Source organism: Dromiciops gliroides, chromosome 2 (genome assembly GCF_019393635.1).
Source record: "Dromiciops gliroides isolate mDroGli1 chromosome 2, mDroGli1.pri, whole genome shotgun sequence".
In the NCBI taxonomy this organism is placed as follows: Eukaryota; Metazoa; Chordata; class Mammalia; order Microbiotheria; family Microbiotheriidae; genus Dromiciops; species Dromiciops gliroides.
Window position 1 is genome coordinate 42,567,140 of NC_057862.1, and position 25,381 is coordinate 42,592,520.

At 40.7% G+C, this 25,381-nt stretch overlaps 1 protein-coding gene across 1 annotated transcript in view; it reads right to left on the reverse strand.

Moving 5' to 3' along the window:
• The window catches only part of CALY (calcyon neuron specific vesicular protein), a 120,393-nt gene extending 96,074 nt beyond the window's left edge, over positions 1 to 24,319 (reverse strand). The window contains exon 1 of the mRNA XM_043989903.1: positions 23,764 to 24,319. The gene's annotated coding sequence lies outside the window, so the exon portion shown is untranslated. The remainder of the gene's footprint in view (positions 1 to 23,763) is intronic.
• Positions 24,320 to 25,381: the final 1,062 nt, after the last annotated feature.

Consider the following 25,381-nt stretch of genomic DNA (forward strand, 5'->3'; position numbering starts at 1 on the left):
GTCATGAGAATAGCTTTCATAAAGGATAATACTAGTACTAATGATAACTAAGTGATAACTAACAATATAATGCCAGGCATTGTACTAAGTGCTTTACAAATATTATCTCATTTGATCCTCACAACAACCCTGGGAGGAGTGTTATTACCATCCCCATTTTAAGATGAGGAGAAAAAAAAATAGCTGGAGCTTGAAAAATAGGCAGTAGTTTGACAGATCTAAGGGCTGGAGGAAGCATTTGGGAAGAGGGAGTGAGTGGGCCATCAAGAAAAAGAACAAACAGGGTGAATTTGAGAAACAACAAACAAGACCTTTTACCTGGAGCATCTGTGGAGACAGATAATCTATTTATCTTGGAAGACCAGGAGACCCCTAGGATTTGAACTTGAAACTCTGTTGGCATTGGGACAGCACAAAGCTCTCTCTCAAGCTCAATAATAGGAGGTTCAGAGCCAAAAATCCGCCCCCCCCCATCAATGGCTTTCATTGGGAAGAAAGGCACATGAGTCCAATCATCTCCTGGCCCAATAATCCTAGAGAAAAGACAGGAGCGGGCTAACACTAAGGGAGCTCGGCCTCGCTGTTCCCAGAAGGGCCGTGTTTCTGTTTAGATTTCTATTTTTCCACTCTTGACATATGTGGGCAGTGGGGGCAGTGAGTGGTGATGAGACGGGGAGGGGAGGCAGAGCAAGATTTCTATCTTCGCTGTAAAGTAATCCATTTATGAGTAGGTCTATTTTCCAACAGTAGACACCAGGTGATTCATAGCCCTTACCTAGACAGTGACTCCAGCTGACAAATTTCCATTTGCCTGCCAAATCAGACCAGGAACTTAATAAGGGAGAAATAGCACCTCCAACTCCTCCAGCAAGGGAGAGCCCCTGTATGGGATGTTTGATAGTAGAAACACACACTGACAAAGGAAAATGACACTGTTTCTTTTAACTGTCTCCCTCAATGTGGGGTCTGAAAGAGGGGGAGTCTCAGGAATAACCCCTGTCTACCTCTCTAGGCCTGTTTCCCACTGCTACTTACCTGTACACATAAACTCTCCTGTATTTACTATGTGAACCTCTATTCCAGACAAAATGGCAGACTCTTTGTTTCTCAAGATGTGGAAAGAGTCAAAGAGCCTTTAGAGTCAAAAGACCTGGGTTTAAATCATGTTTCTGTCACTACCTGTGTGACCTTGGGCAAGTCAACCTCTCTGGGGCTGTTTGCTTACCTGTAAAGTGAGAGGATTGAACCTGATGGCTTTTAAAGCCTCTTTCAGCTCTAAACCTATGGTACTCCATTACTGCCTTCCTAACCCGCACCCACCATTTTTTCTGCATGGAATTCCATCCCTCACCCCCTCCCCTGCCCATATATCACTCAATTTTTCATTTCATGTTCTCTTCCCTCCTCTGAAATCCAATGGCTCTTTGTGTACTAGTCATCAATTCAGCTGACACTTAATAAGCGCCTACTGTGTACAGAGAATTGCACTGTCCTATAGAAGAACAAAATTCACATGCCATATTGCTCCTTCCCTAAAGGGTTTCCAGTGAAACAGAGGAGCCAGACCCAGGCACAAAGAACCATCACACATTATTTTTTATTTTTTTTGGGGGGGGGCAATGGGGGTTAAGTGACTTGCCCAGGGTCACACAGCTAGTAACTGTCAAGTGTCTGAGGCCTGATTTGAACTCAGGTACTCCTGAATCCAGGGCTGGTGCTTTATCCACTGCGCCACCTAGCCACCCCCCATCACACACATTATTACAATGTAAGTGATTAATGGCAATGTTTGGGGTCCAGTCATTCAAAAATTTCATACTCACCTCAGTAACCTGTTATAATTCCCTATCCCTCATTTTACCTAGAATCACAGAACTTCAAAGTAGGAGGGACCTCAATGGCCACCTAGTCCAAGCTATACCTACAAAGTACAAAAACAAAGGGCTAGGTGGCATCTGAAGGGGAAAGATTATTACCCATGGGAGGGATCAGGAGAGAAGGAGCATTTCAATTGAGTTTCAGAGCACAGAGAGAAATTCAGTGGCTGAAGAGAGTGAAAAAAATTGTGTGGGCAAAGGCACAGATCCAGGGGAGTGCAATAAATGTTCAAGGGACACGGAGCAGAACAGTTTGGCAAAAACATGGAGTATAAGGAAGGGAATAGTACAAGATAAGACTACAAAGATAGAAATGGACCAAAGGATAGAGGTTCTTGAATGCCAGGCACGAAAAAACAAGTTTTATTTAGAAGGCACTAGGGAGCCACTGAAGATGTTTGAGCACAGGAGCAGCATGAGTTCTCTCATTTCCACTGATGACATATGGTCTCACATTATAGTTATTTCTTTCCCTGACTTATCTTCCTTATAAGAGTCAGTGTGGTAGGACAGAAAGAATGATGATATTGGAATCAGAAAAACAAAGGGTCACATCACATCTGAAATGACCCTGGACAAGTCACTTCACCTCTTTTAGTTTCAGTTTCCTCATCTGTAAAATAACCCTGCCCGCTTCACAGAGTTGTCATAATCAACAAATGAGCTTATGTATGTAAAGCACTTTCACACATACACACACATCCCATAAATCACTATAGAAGCATCAGTGATTATAATTATTCCCAAATTCCTCTAAAGCAGGGACCATATCTTCTACACCTTTGTACCACTCTTTCTACAGGCCCTGGCTCAGTCTTTGCATGAAGCAGGTAAAGCTGACTCTGAGTATGAGTGAGCAGAGCAGAGCAATTCAGGCTGTTCTGAGGGGAGCTTATCATTGCCTCTGGGATCTTCTGATCAGCCTGGCGGCCTTTTTCCATTCTCTAGAGCTATAAAACTCCCATCAGGCCAGATTAGTGGCACCATAGCACAGGCAGTTAGTGCTGATGTTGCCTGTGATGGTGTTTGACCTTATGATATTTTCCCCTCCTTTACCCCATTCATCACCAAAATGGCCAAATCAATAATACTTGGCTGGACAGGAGCCTCAGGAAGTGCACTGTGTCCTTGGCTGAGGATCAACATTTCATCTTGGGAATTGTTGTTTCCAGAGCAGGGATGATATAGGTGCCTCAAGGACTCAGGAATCTTCTTCCTTGGATCCACAATGCCACAGAATCTCAGAGTTAGATGAAACCCCAGAGGTCATCTGACCCAAGAAACCCTTCTACAATATTCCCATCTAGTATCAACTTAGAGACCTCCAGTATTAAGCATTCTCTACCTCATGCCATAGCATTTTCCAATTTGGGAGACATCTAACTGTCAGGAAATTTGTCCTTATGTTGAAATTCAATCAGCCTCTCCCCATCACTCCAAGTTTTGTTTCTGGGGTAAAGCAGAACAAGGTGATTTGTTTTTTTTTCAAATATATCTCTTCAAAATTCAAAAATCAATGTCATATTCACCCAAAGTCTGCTCTTCTCCAAAAACATCTCCATTTTTTCCAGCTGCTTCTTGCATGGTCTCTACCTAGTCCCCTTGTTTATTCTAGTCATGGCTTTCCAGATATACCCTAATTTATTAGTTTCCTTCCTAAGATATGATGCCCCAAACTCAATACAATACTCCAACTGAGGTATTGTGGTTCATTCATTTCAGTCATGTCCTACTTATCATGACCTCATTTGGGGTGGGGTTTTTTGTTTTTATGGCAAAGAGCCATTTCCTTCTCTAGCTCATTTTGCAGATGAGGACACTGAGGCAAACAGGGTTAAAGGACTTGCCCAGGGTCATACAGCTAGTATCTGAGGTCAGATTCGAACTCAGGAAGATGTGTTTTCCTGACTCTGGGCCTGGATCTCTATCTACTGAGCCACCTAACTGCCCCAACTGAGGTATTACCAGGATATAGAATAGAAGGGTTATCACCTTCCTTGTTCTGCACACTGGGTACCTTTGAATTCAAGCCCAAGATTGAAGTAAGGTCTTTGATTACCAGGCCATGTACATAACAGTCATGTTGAACTTACAGAAGACTAAGATCCTCAGATCATTTTCAGATGAACTGTTGTCTAGTCATATTTCTTCTATCTTATACTTGTGAAGTTGATTTTTCTTTAAAGCTGAGTCTAGGACTTTAAATTTATCCTTATCAATTTCATCTTAGATTTATACCATTGTTCTAGTCTGGTCAAGATCTTTTTTGGATCCTGGTTTTATTATTCATTCATTCAAGAAGCATGTATGAAACGCCTACTGAATGCCATGTACTATTCTAAATATAGAGGATACAATTACAAAAACAAAATAATCTCTGACATCAAAAAGCCTGACTTCTACTATTGGGAAGAGAACAATATGCCCATGAATAAGTGAATACAAAATACCAAGGAAATAAAAAAAACATTCTGGAGGAAGGTATAAGAATTGGGAGGAATTAAGCAGGTAGTGATTGAGCTGACCATTCAAGGACCCCATGGATTCCAGGAGACCATTTAAGGTGGGAGAGCTTTCCAGGCCTGTTGCAAAGTCACAAAGAGTTGTCCAACCCTCCCAGCTTTGTTTCAGCTGAAATTTTCAACATGCCACTTATTCATTCATCCAGGTCAGTGACCAAAAAGATAAAAATATTAAATAGTATGGGGCCAAAGACAAATTTTGGGCATGCTCCAATAGAGCCCTCCCTCAACACAGCACCAATCAATTAATTGCTGCTCTGTGTCCAGTTATTCATTAGTTCCAAGTTCATAATCCACCATCAAGGACACAACCTTCTAATTTATCTGGAATCACAGAATTACAAAACTTTCACCATAGAAGGCACCTCAGCAGCCTCATCAAGGAGCCCATGTCTGAATCCCTTCTATAAGATCCCTGACAAATGGTTATCTAGTGTTTCCTTGAAGACCTATCAAAGGATAGCAGGAGATTCTGTGAAAAACTTTGATGAAATTTACATGCCACGTTTACACTATTCTCTGATCTACTAGTCTAGTGACTCTTTTTAAATGATTCTGAGTAGTTACTCCACTTGTTGGATATATATATAAAAAGGACACTGTGGCTTTGAAAACACTCTTGTTTTAGAGCAAAAGAATGTCTCAAGGACATTGGTCAACCCAGGAACCTTTTATATATAGATTCCTCTGTGCCTCTTGGTGGGAAACCATTTACAATCCCTTTCATTGCTTGGTTCTTTCTTTCTTCAAAGTGGTCATGTATATATTTTTCTGTTTATGTATTGTGTCCTCCAAGAGAATGTAGCTTAATTGAAGACAGGGATTTTTTTTTTTAACATAGTACCTTATACTAATGGGACGGTTACTAAATGTTGAATTGGGTTAAATTGGATTGGATTAGAACAGAGGTTTGTAATCTAGAGTCTATCAACTTGTTTAGATAGATTGATTGATTGATAGATGATAGATAGATGGATGGATAGAGATGGATGGATGGATGGATGCATGGGTGGGTAAGTAGATAGATAAACTAATTCGATATAATTCATTATCTTTTTATCTTTTATATTTTATTTTATGCCTTTAAAAACATAATTTGGGGGGCAGCTACGTGGTGCAGTGGATAGAGCACCAGTCCTGGAGTCAGGAGTACCTGAGTTCAAATCCGGCCTCAGACACTTAACACATACTAGCTGTGTGACCCTGGGCAAGTCACTTAACCCCAATTGCCTCACTAAAAAAAAAAAAATATATATATATATATATATATATATATATAAAAACATAATTTTGAGGAATCCAAAGGCTTACCAAATTGTTAAAGGGGTCCATGATTTTTAAGGAAGGGTTAAGACCCCTGGATTAGAGAAATTTAAAAGGAAACTTCTACTATCCCAGGACATATATCAAAGAATTGATTCTGAAGGCATCTTCTGGTTGGAATTTGGGTGTTGTTTTTCCCTCTTTATTTTCTGAGATAAAGCAGCCTGGAGCATGTTGAGAAGTGAGTAAAAACAAGCTCCCAGAGAGACTTGGGTGTGAAGGTTATGGCTGCAGTCTCAGCTTGCCACCATGGTTCTTACAAAAGTTCAGCTTCTAGCAAAGTTAGATGCCATGAGCCAGAGATGTTGGCATGCACCTAGGGTGATAACTCAATAACATACGACCATTGGCAGTGAAAGGCTCAGGCTATTATTTACAACACAAAAGGCCTAAATAAACAAGAATTAAATAGATCCAAGGCAATACTGAAAGGGGAATTATTTGAATCCCACCCATTGGCTGATGTGTTTTTTGGTGAATATTTTTTTCCTTTTCCAATAAGCATTTATGCTTTCTGATGGGACTTTATGTGAGTCTTGAAAAGAATCCTGAGTCTAGGTCTAGGTGGAAAGCAAAAATATTTTGATGTCCATCTCCTAAACTTTTCTTTTTTTTTTATAATTGTATTTCTTTTTTTTTTCTTTCTTTTTCTCCCCCCAGGGCAATGAAGGTTAAGTGACTTGCCCAGGGCCACACAACTAGTAAGTGTCAAGTGTCTGAGGGCAGATTTGAACTCAGGTCCTCCTGAATCCAGGGCCAGTGCTTTATCCACTGCACCACCTAGCTGCCCTCCTAAACTTTTCTAATGAAATAATTATATTTTGCCCTAGAAGTTAGGAATGACATTCATTCAATATATTATGTGTATGTGTTTTATATCCTTCCTTTTCTCTCTCTCTCTCTCTCTCCCTGCCTGCCTGCCTCTGGCCAAGACACTTCGCATCATTTCATATAGGTCTTGCCATGATTTTTTTTTTCTGAAATCACCCCCTTCATCATTTCCCATAGCACAATAGTGTTCCATCACAATCATATACCAGAACTTGTCCAGCCATTCTCCAATTGATGATCAGCCCCCAGTTTCCAATTCTTTGCTACCACAAAAAAGCTGCTATTAACATTTTTGTACATATAGGTCCTTTTCCTTTTTCTTTGATTCCCTTTGGGATACAGAACTGGTAGTGGAATTGCTGGGTCAAAGGGTATGCATGATGTTATAGCCCTTTTAGGCATAGTTCCAAATTGTTCTCCAGAATGGTTGGACCAGGTAACTACACCCGCAGTTCTTTAGTGTACCTATTTTTCCTCATTCCCTCCAGCATTTTTCACTTCTGAGGAATGTGAGGTAGTACCCTTGAGACATTTTCTGACACTCCTCAAGTAATACACCCCTCCCAGTATCTTGTATTTATTTTGTAGATATTTCATATACTTATACACATATATGTTGTCTCCCCTATAAGCTCCCTGAGAGCAAAGACTTTCATTTCTTTGCACCGGTATCCCCAGCATTCAGCATAGTTCCCTCGTGTCTGGAATGCCCTCTCTTCTCACTATCTCTTCAAAAGATTGTTTCTTTCAATGCTTAGCAAAGATGCTACTGTTAAACATGTCATTTCTTTCAGTAGAATGTAAGCTCTCTGAGGGTAGGAACTTTTTTGTTTTTGTGTTTTCATTCCCAGTGACTAGTGCTGTGTCCTGCACATTGCAGGTCCTTTTAAAATGTAAGTTGATTGAATACACAAGGGGCAATGAATTTACTGACATTTAACAACAGGAAGTTCTGCCTCCCATTCAGGGGAGTAAGGAGGGGAGTTGATAAATATCTGGGAGATCAGGGAAATAAGGCAAGCTCTAGGAGTTCCAGGTTAAGAGCCACAGAATTATTTCAACTAAATAAGGGTAACAAGTTACAATAACCTCTGGATAGTTGTTCTGATCCTTTCTTTCTACCTACCTCACTTCCTATCTTGCAAATGCAAGGACTTTACCTTTTTTTTTTTTTTTTTGCAGGGCAATGAGGGTTAAGTGACTTGCCCAAGGTAACACAGCTAGTAAGTGTCAAGGACTTTACATTTTGACTCCATCCAGGTTGTTTTTTTTTCCATTGGCCATTACATGCATGTCCTTTACATCTGGTCTTTTGAGATTCTTTTGGGGTGACCTACTTCCTACTTCTCCATTATAAATAAGCCTGAACTCCTACTTTCCCCCTCAATCCATAAGCTGGTACCTGGCCTCATTGCTCATCAGCAACACAATGAATGATTCTTGTCAGTTCCAAGGAAGACCAGGCTAGACCAGGCAGATTCAAATTCAGTCAGTATTTAGTGCAACTATAATTTCCACCAAAGCCCAAGATTTTTCATATGGTAAAATATATTATATATAAGAATAAAAATTCTCCTCCTTTATACTTTGGGGTACTTCAGAATTAATGGATTTGTTCAAAACTGGACCCTTTAGCCCCAGTATGTTACATATTCTCAGGGAGAAGTCTTTCTGAAGCCATTGTCTCTTAATGAGAAGGCAGCAGCAGTATTACCAATGGTACCTTCGAGGTTGGACACACAATCTAGAATCTTTCCATTATCTAGAAGTCATAAGAAATGAAAATAGAATACCCCAGAATATTTGCTATCCAAAGAGTTCTGTAGTTTCCTATTCTGTACCAGGTAAGTTGACCACAGAATGAAAGGGAGGAAACTCCCTGGCATGTTGAAACAGTAATGCCATCAGTAAAGCTAATGGGGAGGGATTTATACACAGGTATTTCATCAGAGAAATAAATACTCATTCTAATATGGTAGAGATACATGCAGAACAGCCTAATTGGAAACTTTATCAAAACAATGGGACTTTTCCTGGTGATGACACTACCCCAGTCCTTACATGATCTCTTTCTTCAAACAACAACAGCAGCAGCAACAACAATAACAGTAACAAACGTTAGCCTATCTTATCTAACTCATTTTCTATTCTGTGATAAATAAACATATTGGGAATGGGGCATCAGAGGTCCAGGAAACTGAAACCCAGAGGGAAGTCATTATTTCAAGATCACCCAATTAGAAGTGAGAAAGCAACACAGAGGCTAAAATTCTAACTTAGCATATGATTGAAGTTGCATGTCCCAAAAATCTTAGTGCAGTTTTAAGCCATAATAATTTGAAACTGCACTAAGACTTTTAGGACACCCTGTCTTTCTCTGGGCAAACTTGGCTTCTGCCACATTCTGCTCTGGAATCAGGAGTCTCCAGAGCTCGCCTGTGCCCATTTACAAGTGGTATAGGATTCCTAGCTTGTAAAAGTGTCACGTGAAGGGCTTTCACCATCATGTCTCCTGGTACCATTAGAAACCACAATCTCAGGCCAGTAGCCAGTCCTTTCCCCTAATTTCCTCAGGAGATCTCAGTAGCAGCAGTACAGCAAGACTTTCCAATGAATGTATTCCAGCTAAAAGCTAACAGTGCAAGACTTTTCAATGAATGAATGAATAAACTAATGAATATAAAAAAGCACTTAGTTAGCACTCACTATGTCCTAAGTGCTATGCTAAGTGATGGAGTTATAAATGCAAAAGTGAGACAGTCCCTAGAGCTTATATTCTAATGGAGAAAGCAACAATTTTAGGGGAGTGGTAGTTAGGGAAGAAAGTTATGGTCTGGGAAGTCACAAAAATGAATACATGTCAAAGATCCCTCAGTTCAAGATTTTAATTAGGATTGGTAAACCAAAGCACAATTACTAAAAAGGTTTGTTTCTGTTTGTTTTTTAAAGACTCTTAGGTGGGAAGATTTTCACTGTTCAATCACTTTTCAGTTGCGACTAGCATTTCATGACCCCATTTGGAGTTTTCTTGACAAAGGGTGGTTTTCCATTTCCTTCTCCTTATTTTACAGATGAGGAAACTGAGGCAAGCAGGGCTCAGGGACATGCCATGGGTCACACAGCTAGTAAGTGTCTGAGGCTGGACTTGAACTTTGGAAGAAGAGTCCTCCTAACTTCAGGCCTGACACTCCATCTGGTATACCACTAAGCTGCCCATACAAATTTCATCCAGGAATGAAATTAGACTATCAGAATGTTACCAAACTCATTTAGGTTAGGAGAAAAATTGTATTTCAAGACATTCTGAATCCTGGATCCTCTAAACCAAGTTCAACTCCTTTTTCAGCCCAAATGCTTCTCTTTATGGCTCTCTGAGTCTGAAGTCCCCCCTTGGATCTATTGTTTTCTCACTTATCTCGACCTCTACAAAAGGCAGTATGGCTATTGCCTCAGCCCCAAAACTGCCCTTTTTCTTATTGTTCAGTTGCACAAATAAGCCAAAAATCCCTTTTCTCACCTCCCTTCATGACACAAATCTTGCTATTTCCCTTTACATGAAATATATCAGGGTTGACATCTTGCTACTATATATCCAGGATGACCATACATGTTGAAAAGATTTTCAATCTTCATTCATTCATCCATCCATTGAGCTTCTACTATGTGAAGGGTGCTGTTGTCCTAGGTGCTGCCTGAAATATAAAAACCTGTTCTGGGGCAGCTAGGTGGTGAAGTGGATAGAGCACCGGTCCTGGAGTCAGGAGTACCTGGGTTCAAATCCGGCCTCAGACACTTGACACTTACTAGCTGTGTGACCCTGGGCAAGTCACTTAACCCCAATTGCCTCACTAAAAAAATAAAAAAATAAAATTAAAAATAAAAAAATAAAAACCTGTTCATAGTTCATAGCATTTAGAGCTAGGGACCAAAGAGGACATTTAGTCTACCCCCTCCCCCAAGGTTAAAGAAACCAAGTCCAAGAAAGGGCAATGAACTGCTCAAAGATTATATAAGCAGAGGCAAAAATTGAAACCAGGTCTTCTAATTCGAGATCTATTGTTCTCCCTACCACATCATAAATCCTCTGCCTTTAGCCCAGCACAAGTAAAAAGAACAGGCAGAATTGTACAATTTCTGTAGAAAGAGCATTGGCTCTTAGTCAGAAGCCCTGTGTTCAAATCTCACCTCTTTTTCTTACCCGCATGATTTTGTATGAGATAACTTCACCTCTCTTGGCTTTTGTTTCTTCATCTATAAAATGAAGAATATTGGACTAAATGGCCTCTAAGTTTCTTTCTAGCTCTATATCTATTATCTTATCAGGACTTAATCACACTGAAAGTCCCACTCTTGTTCTGTCTAAGCTTGCCTCATTCCCCCCCCCTACACACACATTTTCAGACACATTCTTTTTTTTGGGGGGGGGTGAGGCAGTTGGGGTTAAGTTACTTGCCCAGGGTCACACAGTCACACAGCTAGTAAGTGTCAAGAGTCTGAGGCCGTATTTGAACTCAGGTCCTCCTGACTCCAGGGACAGTGCCCTATCCACTGTGCCACCTAGCTGCCCCTTCAGACACATTCTTTTTTTTCCTTTTGGTAAGGCAATGGGGGTTAAGTGACTTGCCTAGGGTCACACAGCTAGTAAGTGTTAAGTGTCTGAGGCTGGATTTGAACTCAGGTCCTCCTGATTCCAGGGCCGGTGCTCTATCCACTGTGCCACCTAGCTGCCGCTCCTTCAGACACATTCTAAAGGATTTCCTTTTCACTTCAGTTTTGCTATTGCACTTGAGCATGGAAAATAAAGATCTCCTCTGCCATTTCCCCCCAGCCCTATGGGGAAGATGGCAGAGTTAGTGAGTTAGAGTCAGTGGGTTATCTACCCACTAACCTTCCAATCTTCTGTTGCTTTATAGCAGCACCCTTCTGTATTGCACTAAACCTTTCTGGAAAGATGATCAACTGGTTAATTCACTTTGCATGACAATGTTGTCAATGAGGGTTCTGTTGGGTGATTCAATGGGAAGTGATAGTGATGTAAATAAAGAAAAAAGCATCAATAAAACTTCTTTTAAAAACTAGGGGCACAGGGCAGCTAGGTGGCGCAGTGGATAGAGCACCGGCCCTGGAATCAGGAAGACCTGAGTTCAAATCCAGCCTCAGACACTTAACACTTACTAGCTGTGTGACCCTAGGCAAGTCACTTAACCCCAATTGCCTCACCAAAACAAAACAAAACTAGGGGCATAAACAAAAATAAACTTGTAGCTAAAATATGAGGTGTTAGATGTGTGGTCTTGCTGCACAGGCAAAGATTTGTACTTGGGTGGGTCTGCACTGAGTAGAATTCTGCTCTCTCTCTTCCTTCTAGCTCCTTCTAGGTAAATGTTATCATCCTGGAAGACTCAGATACATCAGGAAATAAAGCATTTGGAATCGAGATTTCTGATAGCTTAGATTCTGACCTAGTTGTTTTAGACAAGAGAAGCATAAATAACCCACCAGCCACACAAGAGTGACAGAAATAATATGACAGGTCTGATGGAAAATCGAAAACAACAGCATTATTGTCAGGGTGTTTGTGTCCTGATCCTGCCGTCAAGGCCATCATCAAAGCTAGAAAGTGATTTATCTTCTGTCTGTTTGATAGAATGGGGTTTTTTCATGCTGATCCAGATTCTGAAGCAAACTTACACCTTGCTCAGAATAAATAGGCATACTTTATCTAGTCCCACGATATTGAAGGCTGTGGACAACCTAATTAGTCTCGTGTTTAATTTCCTGTAATTGAAAAACAACCCATCTCTTTCTCCACTGGTCAGGAAAGGATCCAATACTTAATTACTAGAGAGTGAAAGGGATGGGGAGTTCTTCAGTAAAGGGGGATTCTCCTTGAGGTTTGGGAGGAGGGGAAAAGGCTTAAGGAAAAGAACTTTCCCTCCTCTGAGGGGCAGAAATTATAGAATGAGCCTCCAGACCTCCAGGAACAAAAAATGTCAATGGCCTGGGACTTTGGACCAGAATGTGGTTCCCTGGAATAACCCACTTTGTCATTTGTCTATTAGGATGGGGTATACAAAAAGTATGAGATATATCCTAAAAGTTTCCCAGCAATGACCTTCAACCTTCTTGGGAAGCCCAATGCCAAATAGTTAGGTTATATCAGTTTCATGGGAGTTTAGGAGATAGACCCAAGCAAATCAGTAGCATTGGAGCCGGAAGCCTGCCTTCGTCTCTATTTCCATCTCACTAAGGAGTTCCTTCTTCCTTTATTTGGTAAGGCAACTTTGTTCACCCACTGAAACTTCGAAACCCATTTAGAATTACATGCTGGTTTAGAAGGTAACCTATAAATGCCAGCAGGAGGTACAGCGTGGTATATTAGGAAGGGCATTGGACTTGAGATTAGGTTTTAATCTGGGCTCCAACGATTATTAACTGTGTGGTCCTGGGTAAGTCACTTCCCTCTATAGACTTCAGTTTCTTGATCTATAAAATGGGAACAATAATACTTGCACTATTTGCGTTAACAGAATTGTGAGGAGAAAAAATGCTTAATAAACCTTAAAAGACCTTATCAATATCAGCTATTATAATGACGGTCCCAAGGAGATTGTCCCTCCTGGCCATTACTCCCACTCCATGATCATCGTAGGGAGAAACTATATGGCTCAGTGGAAAGAGGAGAGTCGGGAAGGCCTGAATTTTAATCCTACCTTAGACACTTACTAGCTCTGTGATATGGGCAAGTCACTTAACCTCTCTGTGCCTTAGTCTTCTCGTGTATAAAATAGGGATAATAACGGTACTTACCTCACAGGGTTGTTGTAGGGATCAAATGAGTTAACATATGTAAGGGGCTTTGCAAACTTAACTTTAAAGCATAACATAAATGATGATGGTTATGCTATAACTTACTAAAATGTCTCTGATGTCCTACAGTGCATAATACTGGTGAAGGTTCAAGGCAGAATGGGCACTAGGAGTCGTCAAGGTAAGCAGCCCCTGGGGTGCAGCCCAGAGTGGGGCACAAGGAAGAAAACCCTTGAGAAGAGTTTTATAAATATATATATATATATATATATATATATATATATATTCTTCAGACCAGAAAACTCCACTGTCTATGACCTGGAAGTATTTCTTTTGTATTAAGTCAAGTCACATGTTACAGGGCAGTCTCAGCACCTACAGGAAGTCTTTTCTATTCCCTCGGGGTTTTTTTTTGGGGGGGGGGTTGGTAAGGCAATTGGGGTTAAGTGACTTGCCAAGGGTCACACAGCTAATAAATGTTAAGTGTCTGAGGTCGAATTTGAACTCAGGTCCTCCAGACTCCAGGGCCAGTGCTCTATCCACTGCACCACCTAGCTGCCCCTCTATTCCCTCTTAATTCTAGTGTTTTCACTCTGCTGATTATTTCCATTTTATCCTGTATGTAGCTTGTTTATACAGAGTTGTTTGCAAGTTTTCTCCTTCATTAGACCATGAGCTCCTTTTTTTTTGTAACTCCAGACCTTAGCATGTGGTAGGTACTTAATAAGTGCTTTTTGACTGAATGACATATTCCACTCATACAGTGAGGGCTCATCTCTCCCCTGTGTGGAAGGAAATACAGGGAGCCCATTTATTATAGGATGATAGGGTGGTGGTGGTGGTAGTGGTGGTAGTAGTAGTAGTAGTATAGTAGTAGTAGCAGCAGCAGCACCTAACATTCATATAATACATTAAGATTTGCAAAGCACTTTACAAATATCTCATTCTGTCTTCATAATAACCCTGGAAAGTAGGTACTACTATTATATCACTTTACACATGAGGAAACTGAGGTAAACAGAAGTTTAATGATTTACCCAGGGTCTAGAGCTAGAAAGGACCTCAAAAGCCATTTAGTTCTACTTCTTTCTCTTGTAGATGAAGAAACTGAAGCCCAGAGAAGAAAAGAGATGCCCCAATCCCCATGGGTGGTGTCAGAAGTAGGATTTGAACCCAGGACCTCTGAGTGTAGGGCCAGTATCCTTTGGGCACACACAGATCTGGCACTGGGATGAGGGGGTGGTTTCTTTAAAGGTTCAATATTAATTCCCCATTCTCTGAACTCCTGTACCACCTCCTGCACTACTTCCATCTTGAAACATACTCTAGCAAGTTAGATTTTATGCCTGCTTCTCTTCATCTCCAATGGTTTAATGAGTATTAGACTCATCTTCTCAGCCTGAGTGGATGCTATTTGGGCAGAGCCAGTGTCTTAGACAGAACTTCTGTCAGAGTCGTGCATACTATCTAGAACATGATACCATTGTGTTTTCATCATTTATCTTTCCACCTTGGGCAATTCACTTGCTGTCTGGGCATCCCTTCCTCTGCTCATATGTCACTTTCTATGGGAAGAATTTCTGGTCCCCTTACTTGATGTTCTCTCCTCCTTCTGTATCTATATGTATAATCTCTCTAAGTAGAATGTAAGCCTCATGAAGGCAGGGACTATTTTGATTTTTCCTTTGTATTCCCTGCATCTAGCTTAGCAGGTGCTTAATAAAACTCTTGTTAGATTGGATAAGATTAGGTTGGGGTGGATCAGAAATAGTAAGACAAGGATGCTAACCCAAGTCCTCTGATCCCAAAACCAAGGATCTTTCTTCAACATCATGCATGTTGTGCCATTACAATAAAACATTAATACATCACTTATTGTTGCATATTTTACATCCTCTCCCTGGTGAATATTTTAAAAGGAATTTGTTCTATACACTGACTAATAAAGGATAGGAAATAATATGTTTAATAATTAAACGTTCACCTTCTACAGGAAGATCAAGCTAATGCCTTCTCTCTGTTGATTACCTCCCATTCATCATGTCTTTCGCTTGTTTGTACATAACTATTTGTGTTGTCTCCCTAATTATACTGTTTCTCTTTTTTTGTGTTTTTAAATAATATTTTATTTCCCCCTGATTACATGGTAAAACAATTTTTAACATTTTTCTAAAGGTTTTGAATTCCAAATTCTATCCTTCCCTCCATTCCCTCCCCTCATCCCTGAATGGTAAGCAATCCAATATAGTTTATACATGTGCAATCATGTAAAACATTCCCATATTATGGACTGTGAGGTTTTTTGGGAGTAGTAACTGCCTTTTGCCTTTCTCTGTATCCTCAGTGCTTTAGCACAGTGCCTGACACATAGTAGGTGCTTAATAATAAATGCTCATTGACTGACTAACATATTTCATTGCTTCAGTGAGGACTGTATTCCCACCCTCCATCCCTTTCTTTATAGCATTAGAGAAAGGGAAGCAATTTGGGACACTGTGGAAACTGGAGTCTGGTTCCATGATTGGTGTCAGACTGATTTCACACCTCCAGGTGGAGACATATGATTAGCTGGTTTTGTTCAAGGTCATTAGGCAAACCATTTGTGTCAGAGTTAGCCAAGGAGGTTGGTCTACTCAGAATAGCAAAAAGGGTAATGGGATCACCAGCTGGTACAGACCAATACAATTGAGGGTCTAGTAAGAAAAGTAGTAACAACAACAACAATAACGGCAACTAATATTTACATAGTTCTTCAAACTTTGCAAAGAGCATTCAGGTGACTATTTCATTTGACTATCACAACAAACTTGTAAGTCCTAAAGGTACTAGAATCCTCACTTCAAAACTGAAGAAACTGGGCAGCTAGGTGGCACAGTGGGTAAAGCACTGGCCCTGGATTCAGGAGTACCTGAGTTCAAATCTGGCCTCAGACACTTGACACTTACTAGCTGTGTGACCCTGGGCAAGTCACTTAACCCCCATTGCCCCGCCAAAAAAAACCACCAAACAAACCTGAAGAAACTGAGCCTGTGAGAGATTAAATGGCTTGCCTAACTCACACAATAAGTGTATAAAAGAGGGTTTAAATCCAGATCTATCTGACTAACAATTCCAATGCTCTATCCCTTATACCAAGGTGCCTCTCTTACGTGCATTCATGTAAAGAATGAGTAGTGATAATGATGATATGAACAATGATAGTAAGGATGAAAATTAAAGAATATTAGAATTCAAAGGGAGTTTAAAGCTCATCTAGTCCAATCCTCTCATCTTGTGAAACAGGAAACTGAGGCCCCAGAGAAAAGTGAGTTGCCCAGTGTCCCAAAACTATTTAGTAGAAGATTCAAGAGAACTACCCAGGAATCTCCTCCTGATTTCTCCTTCGACACTCCTTTTGTCTTCCCATTGGACTCCAATGACTGGAAGAGAATGAGGCTGATGACTTTGTGCAACTCTTCCCTGCTTGAATCTAATTCATACAGGAGTCAAGCCCACCCCATGATGTCATTGGTCCTCTTTTAAAATGAAGGACAAACAACAACAAAGTACTTTAAAAACAAAACAAACAAACAAACAACTGGACTTGAAATTTCTTCATTGTAGGGACCTTCCAGTTAGAAAACTCCCTCTACCAGTCAATCAGTCCAATGCATACCAATGTAGGTTAGCACTTTTCTGTTACTTATAGTCTTAGAGAGAATTACCTGGGGACACAGAAGAGGCTAAATGTCTTACCTAGGGTCATTCACATGAGAGTCTAGATTTGAAGCCAGTTCTTCCTGACTCCAAGGCAAGCTCTCTATCCATTGATTCCACTCTGATTCCAGGACATTACATAGGCAATGATGGTGCCTAGGGAAGTTCTTTAAATTCTTTGCCTTTTTTTTTTAGTGAGGCAATTGGGGTTAAGTGACTTGCCCAGGGTCACACAGCTAGTAGGTGTTAAGTGTCTGAGGCCGGATTTGAACTCAGGTACTCCTGACTCCAAGGCCAGTGCTCTATCCACTGCGCCATCTAGCTGCCCCATTTCTTTGCCTTTTGACATTCCCATGACCCATTTTCTAGTGCCCTGTTTAGCAAATTAAGTGACTTTTACCTATACCCAGTGCCCAGGACCTTCCCTCTTCACTTGCTGTCCATTCAAAATGTTCCGTTGAGTTCAACTTAAACCTGAACACTGAACAAAATTCTCTCTCCATATATATGTATATGCATGTATGTATATGTATGTGTATGCATGCATGTATACATACATACACACATGTGCATGTGTATATACACATGCATATATACATGTATGTATATGCATACACACATATATACATATACATATATATATCCATCCTCAGGAATTGGTTATCATGATTCTTCTAGAAGATGCTCTCCAGTGGGGTCTTATACTACAACCTATTCCATTTTTGGACAACCAAAACTTCTAGGAACTTTGCCCTTTTGTCAAGGTTAAATCTGCCCCTTTGTTATTTTTACCCACAGGTTCTAGTTCTGCCAAGTGGAGCCAGATGGTACAATTCTCATCCCTATTCTTCTGTCATTAGAGTGAAGGGCCAAGATCAGGAGGGAAGTCTTTAAAAATTATTTTCCTTTCTTTTGTTGAGAACAAGAGGCAGGCCTCAGGAGCAGCCTTTCCTGGGATGGAACTAGAATGGAAGGTAACACCTTGTTTCATGAACAATAATACTCTTAGGAAAACTTGATCAGCAACTCCAGGGTCCATTACCTCTGTTCTGTGCTAGGTATCCCAAGGAAGAAGTAGAGGATCCAAATGTCTGGGGCAGCATTCATGCACATTAAAGTTAATTCATCTCATTGAATATTTCTTTATAAAATGGGGACCATAATTCTGCCAACCTCATGGGGTTTTGAATGAAAACCCTTTGTAAACTTTAAAGTGTTATAGGAATGTAAATTATCCTAAGAAACACAGTCACAATCTCTGAATGCAAAAGAACAAAAGAATGAGGATGAGTTAGCTAGAGAGGCTGGAGCAGAGGAGAGGAAGCATTCATGGTGGCTCCTTTAGCAAGTACTGGCAAATACAGTTGTAGATGTTGTATCAACCTAGGGCAGCTAAATAAAGCACCAGAGCCAGAGTCAGAAGGACCTGAGTTCAAATCTGGCATCAAACACTAGAAGTGTGACAATAGGCAAGTCACTTAATGCTGTTTGCCTCATTTCCCTCCTCTGTAAAGTGAGCTGGAAAAGAAAATGACCAACCACTCCAGTATCTTTATCAAGAAAACTCCAAATAGGGTCATGAAGAGTCAGACTTGAATGAAATGACTGAACAACAACAAATCAACCAAGCCATCTTTATCATTGTTCATCTCCCTGTTAGTGATGGGGCTCAACAATCAATAGTAGTGGCTGTTTCTATATCATAGTAACAGCTCTGCATGAATCTGAGGGTCCCAGAAAGTCCCACATAGGAGAAAAACTCTCACTATACAATCAATGTGTAGGTATTGGCTGAGAAAAAATCATATACCTGACATGGAGATATCACAGGGATGGGAGTAGGGGTGAGAATATAGAAGAAAAAGTTGTGATTGTTTTTCTCCAAGATTCTATAAAATAACAAGATGCAAACACAAGAAACAACCAGAGAATAATTTAGGCTATCATATAATAAGTACTACAGAAGGTTAGAAAAGGGGTATAGAAAAAGCATAATCAGAGAAGCTGTGAAAGTTCCTGACTCCATGACTGTAGTCTCTACAACTTGGGCTATATTCCAAGCAGCAGAGCGAACACACACACACACACACACACACACACACACACACACACACACACACACACACACCCCACAGGGAAATAAAGGATCTCCTCAACTGTCAGTAAATGTTCTTTTCCATTGGACTTAAAGAAGGAAGGAAGGAAGGAAGGAAGGAAGGAAGGAAGGAAGGAAGGAAGGAAGGAAGGAAGGAAGGAAGGAAGGAAGGAAGGAAGGAAGGAAGGAAGGAAAGAAGGAAAAAAGGAAGGAAGGGAGGGAGGGAGGGAGGAAGGGAGGAAAGGAGGAAGGAAGGATGGAAGGAAAGAATAGAAGAAGGAAGGGGGAAACATTTATTAAGCATCTTTACATGCCAGGTACTATGCTAAGCACTTTACAAATATTATCTTATCTGAGCTTCACAACAACCCAGGGAGGTAGAAGCTATTATCATCCCCATTTTACAGCTGAGAAAAATGAGGCAGAGATTAAGAGACTTACTTACCCAGGGTCACAGTGCTAACAAATGTCTGAGGTCAGATTTGAACTCAGATCTTTTTGACTACTCCATTGGATAGTAAAGGTTCTGTTCCATAGGGCAATAAAAGAACTCTCCCATTAGGTGATATAGTTTCCCTCATATTGGGAAGTAAAGGCTCTTCCCTACTGAGGAATAAACACTCTTCCCCAAACTGATAGCAGAGACCCCAGATTGAGTCATAAAAGTTGTCTTGATAGTATCCGGGCTTTCTGCTCGTGTAGCCCAGAGCATTCTCATTTGTGAAGGAGAAAACCTCTGAGGTTAATTTCGTGGTCAAAGTGTATGATCTTAAGGTTGACTCTAATGGAAAGATATAGTCATGTGTTACAATGTAAAGGGCAATGAATTTGGATTTACAGGAGATAGGTTCAGATCCTGGCCCTGTAACTTACTATATGCATGATCCTGGACACATAATTAACTTCTCTGGAACTCAGTTTCCTCACCTGTAATTGAATTAAATGAACTCTAAGGTCCCTTCTTGCTCTGATCTATGAGCCTATGATTTTATATGTTTCTTAAATCACTTTAATGCTTAGATTTCAGTGACCTAATCTGAAATACTCTCCAACTTGGATGTACTAGATCAGAGAACATTTTGCAATGTCAAATCAAAAGATAGAATGACTGCTAAAAAAAACAGTGAAGATACCTGCTAAGACTAGGTAATACCTGAGAGTTTGGAGTAATATGGGTCACCCTGCCCTTAACACACACACACACACACACACACACACACACACACATTTGCCAATATGTATTTTCTGTTATCCATACCTAACCACACAGCTTTGTAAACTTGTGCTTAGGTATAATGGAAAGGACAATTGGATTGGAATTAGGAGTCCTTGGTTCAAATCCTCTTCTGTCACTATCTTCATACCCTTGGGTAAACCATTACAACCCTCTGAGTCTCAGCTTCCTCAGCTATAAACTTAAGATTAATAATATTTGCAACAATGACCCTAAATTCACGCCTCAGTTTACCCATCTATAAATCTCACAGCATTGTTGAGAGGAAAGTACTTGACAAAAAATTAAGGTTAACAAAAATGTGAGGCTCTCTGCAAATCTCTGTAAATTTCATATACAAGATCTCAGAACATATTTCATTACTCAAGTCCCATAATTGCTTTGTGTAACTGAGATGATCTCTCTTTTTTACAAGATAGAAAACCAAAGACAATGAACTGAGAGCCGAACCAGCATTCTTAAGAACAAACATAAGGTCTGACTTCTTGGAGAACAAAATCCATCTCGGAGGCTTCAGAGACAGGCATATGCTTCAGAATAAAACCAGAGACATGTTTTCATTCAATTTTTTAAACCTTCTAATGAAGTAAAGGTTTCCATAACAAGACAAATATATTTATATCCCCCCATCTTTTTTCTTTCCATATCAATAAGGGATATTTTTCCTAGTCTCTTCCCCCTTCATCAACCCATTCAAAGTCATTTTCTGAGATCCAGTGGAAGCTCTGAATGGGCAGCCCTCATCCTTGCTGGGTTTTAAAGAAGGAATTGGAGCTGAGGATTCAAGAGGCAATAAATTTGTACTGGAGAACAAGGATCATCAAAAGCCTACAATCAGCCAACCAGGGGATGATCATGACACTGTTCATATTTACCAGTTATTGTGTTGCTACAGGACATTGAGTCAGAAACTAACTAGCTGTCCCTGGGGTAGAAAAATCTACTTTGTCCACTTGGAGCACACCCCAAGCAATCCACATGAGGAGTGATGGCAACTCCATGGCCACTGAGTAGTATATCCTGGATTAGGCTCTAGTTGGATGACTTCAGCTCTATAAAGGCATCTTTATTCATAGCCTCTCGACCTGGGATTGCGGTTTTCCCTTGTCTTATAGGAAATGGCTGGAGAGGTCAGCCGCTTTAAACCTCAAGCCATTCAAAGGCTAATATTTTCTTCCAGTGCCTGATCAGAGCTCTGCCATGAACCCCTCCCACTTTAGGAGGCTCCTTCCATCAGTGAGATGGAGGAAACTAAATCGGGATCATTTGCAAAGCATGGAGAATGACTGGGGATTAAAGTGGGAATTAAAGCATCTTTCTATTCACTGGTGCTAATTTGGGGTAGCTTCCCCCAGTACATCCCCATGACTCAAAATGAAGAATCTTAGCTTCCTTGGTCTAGAAAAAAATAGGACTTTTATTTTTCAAAATCTCCTGGACATGTCTATTTAAGTAATTCTATTTGGTATATTTAAAAAAAACTGACCCAGGTATATAATATGGGTTAAAATGAAGACTCTAAAATGAGAACAGCTTGGACTTAGATATAAGCATCAGTAATGAAAAGTAACAGTAAAAATCTAAGTCAGCTGTGATCAAAATCAGGGGAAGTGAGTTCAAGTAAGAGATGATTACACTGTGATCCCAAGGACAGAAGATATTATGGAGTCATGGGGAAAACAGATTGAGCACATCACTGAGCATTTTACATCCTGTTTAATTAAAATTTTCCTCAGAAAAGTGTGTGTGTGTGTGTGTGTTCATCTGTGTGTGTGTGTGTTGGCTACTACAGCAAACAGGATAAAATAAACCTCTTTCTCTTAACACAATGACAAAATTCCCAATGGGGAGAATTGCTGACAAAATAGCATCTTACATTTTTAAAAATCCACTAGGAGTTGACAATTTTAACTGGACAGAAATAATATTCCAAAAACACTGCTCTGTGCTTGACTGGATGAGTGCCTGCAGAAGGGACTCTGAAAGAGCTAACTATCACCTTTATTTCCTCCTCTTTGATGGAAAGAACAACCAAAGATTTAAGGAGGAGGCACTTCCTTCTGTTTGCCCAAAGAAGACACTTTTTAAGAGACCTAAACAAACTTTCAACATGAGCAATGCCCAACTCAGATGCCTCTAGAGGAGCTCATTTCCTTCTTCCCCTGCCCCTACCACCACCTCACTACTGCATTCATCCTCGGGGCCTGGGGCTAGAATTTTTTTTTGTTTGGGAGAACTTCCTTTCACAGATATAACAATATATGGGGGTTAGTAGGGCAGGAGATGGAGGAGGGGTAAGCATTAATAAGTGAAAATAACTGAAATCTTTATCATCATTATATATGTCTTATTTTCTTTCAAGCAATAATAAAAAAGTAAGGTTCTGTTCACAAATGCATTAACATTATAAGCCTAAACCATTTCTGTATATTACATGAATAATCAAATCAGCCATCCATCCAGACTTGCGGAAAGAACAATCAACACCTCATTTCACTTCTCATTGCCTTTATGGATTCTGAATTCCTAAATGAAGAGGTCAAGGGATAAGAGGGTCTTCCAGCCTACAGTTACAATAGAAAAATTAAGCCTCCTATCTCTTGTATCAGGGAACCAAAAGAATTTCCACCAGCCAGAATAGGTATATACCTGACATTTCAACAAATACTACTTTGGAGAAACATGATTCAAAAACATTTTTCCAGCTTGGAATTTTCCCCATTCTTTGTCTCTGAGATCTGCATGGGTGGAGGCTTGAGCATACACACACACACACACACACACACACACACACACACACACACACACACACACACACGCTCAAGCGAAGTTAGATACTTTTCAAGTCGATATATCTAAAAGTTGGTATGAGGAAAGACAGCTGGACAGAAGCACATAATCTTCCTCTGGGATTATTTGCAACTCTTTGCCCAAGCCCTTGTCTCTGTGTTGGCTCACTCAGGAGAAGTGCTATAGAATCTGAAAGAGCATTGCCTTTTCTTAACAATGCTTTGGAGCCATGACTGGCTGCTTAGACCCGACCTGCAAGGGTACAGTTTGAGCCAAGTGGCAAAGACCACACCAGAGAAACTCCAAAGCCCAAGCCCTCCCTAACCTTCCCATGTCCCTCGAAAAATCACAATGGAGAGCAAAGAGGACGCTGGATTTGCAGTGAAACCAAATGGGAACCCAAGATCTCAAAAGGCTAGTCTGCAACAAGACCCATCTTTTCATTCATTCATTACTCAGTTTCCTAAATAGAAAAATGGATAGGAGAGCCTCATGCCTCACCCAACCATCAGCCCCCTCTACACATCTTCCACATTCACTCTCTATCCCACATTCCTGTGAAGGAGAAATGTGGAAATCACTTACACTCTCGCCAAGGCAGCTCTCGAAAAGATGCTGGCTGGAGATGCTGTGTCTGTGTGAGGAGGAGCGGGCAGGCTGAGACTGGTTACCTAGGTGATGGCTCCCAGCGCTGCGTGAAGAATTAGAGAGCTTCACAGAAAGGGAGGGCCTGTCCCTTTAAATATCAGCTCCTCAGCCTCTGGATGCTGGCCAGCTCCCCAATCCAATGCATGAACATTTGAAGCCTTTACCAACAAGCATTTTTAGTAGAGTGGGCTTGTTTTATTCCCCCACCTGCTTCATCAATAAAGGAACTGCCCCTCTTGGTAGGCTGATGCAGCCTATGGTGTGGTCCCAGGTCCTAGCTCTAAAGTAGTTGAAAAGACATCCCCTAATATTGCTATTCTCCAATCCTTATTCCAGGCTAGAGATGAATTCTGAATCCCCTGAGAAAATTTGAAAGAATTCTGCATCCATAGAAAAACAAAACAACAACAAAAGTTAATTTGAGAGAAAGCTCTTACTACCTACAATCTCAACACCAGTCGAAATCTGAGCCAAACGTCAATTGTGCTTCTAAGCTGAATCCATTTTGGCACCTTGTTTCTATCTCTGTGGCACTCTTTCTCTGTCTCTTAGTTTATCTGAGTCTGTATTTCTCTGTCTTTCCCTGTGTCATTAACTCTTTCTTCTCCCTCCCCCAAATCTTTCAGGGGTGACAAATGACTTGAATGTCACCCAACTTTGCATCCAGCTTCATGAGATTCTAATGTCCTTGGGTTGAGTGCCACTTATCCACAGAGAGCCTGTGGATTTCCATTTGGCTCCCAATGGCAGCTGGCAGAAGAATCCTCAAGTAAAAGGTAAAGTACCATAACTCCCCCAATCTCCTTGGCTCAGTATGAGGACTGCTATGTTTGCCAGTTTATCTATGAGCTTCCCCTTCCCAAACCCAAGCTGACTCCTCACAGGGAATTCTCAAACATCAGGTTACTTCATAAGGTTCGGAAAGGGGGAAAGAGGACAAGTCACTTCAGTATGGACAGTGACACTTCAGGTTCACTTACAGGATGGAGAGTGTGATGAATTTTAAGGCACATATAAGTAGACAAATTGGTACCAAAAGAAGAGTTTCCTTGAAGGCAAGGTCCATCCCTAATTTACCTTCATATTGCCCAGTGTTTAATATAGACCTTCCCATTTGGAAAACTACCAATAAATGATTTCTAAAGGAATGAATGAATGTGACTAAGCATATTTCATAGAATTGACGTGATAACAGCTTGACTGGCATCCCTTGAGTGTCAAACCATAGGGTCTTGGTTACCTGACCCTCCTTATCACTCTTGTCCTTGATCCTCTCTCTTCCTCACAAGGTCTTTTATAAGTGATATTAGATTAGGCCCCTCACCTGTCTTCAGAAAAATAGCCTCATCCTCACTCCCAACTCCTCAGACATTCAGCATCCCAACATTTGCTCTGATCCCCATGTGTTCTACTCCCTGGGACTTGGCTACTGTCCTCTTGAAGTCTATCAGACAGCAGCCTGCTTCCCACCTTTCTTTCCTTCAGAGATTTGCTCCCTTGTCCCTCTGTGTTCTACACAAAATACCTGTCTAGCCCAGGTCCCTTGCATCTGACT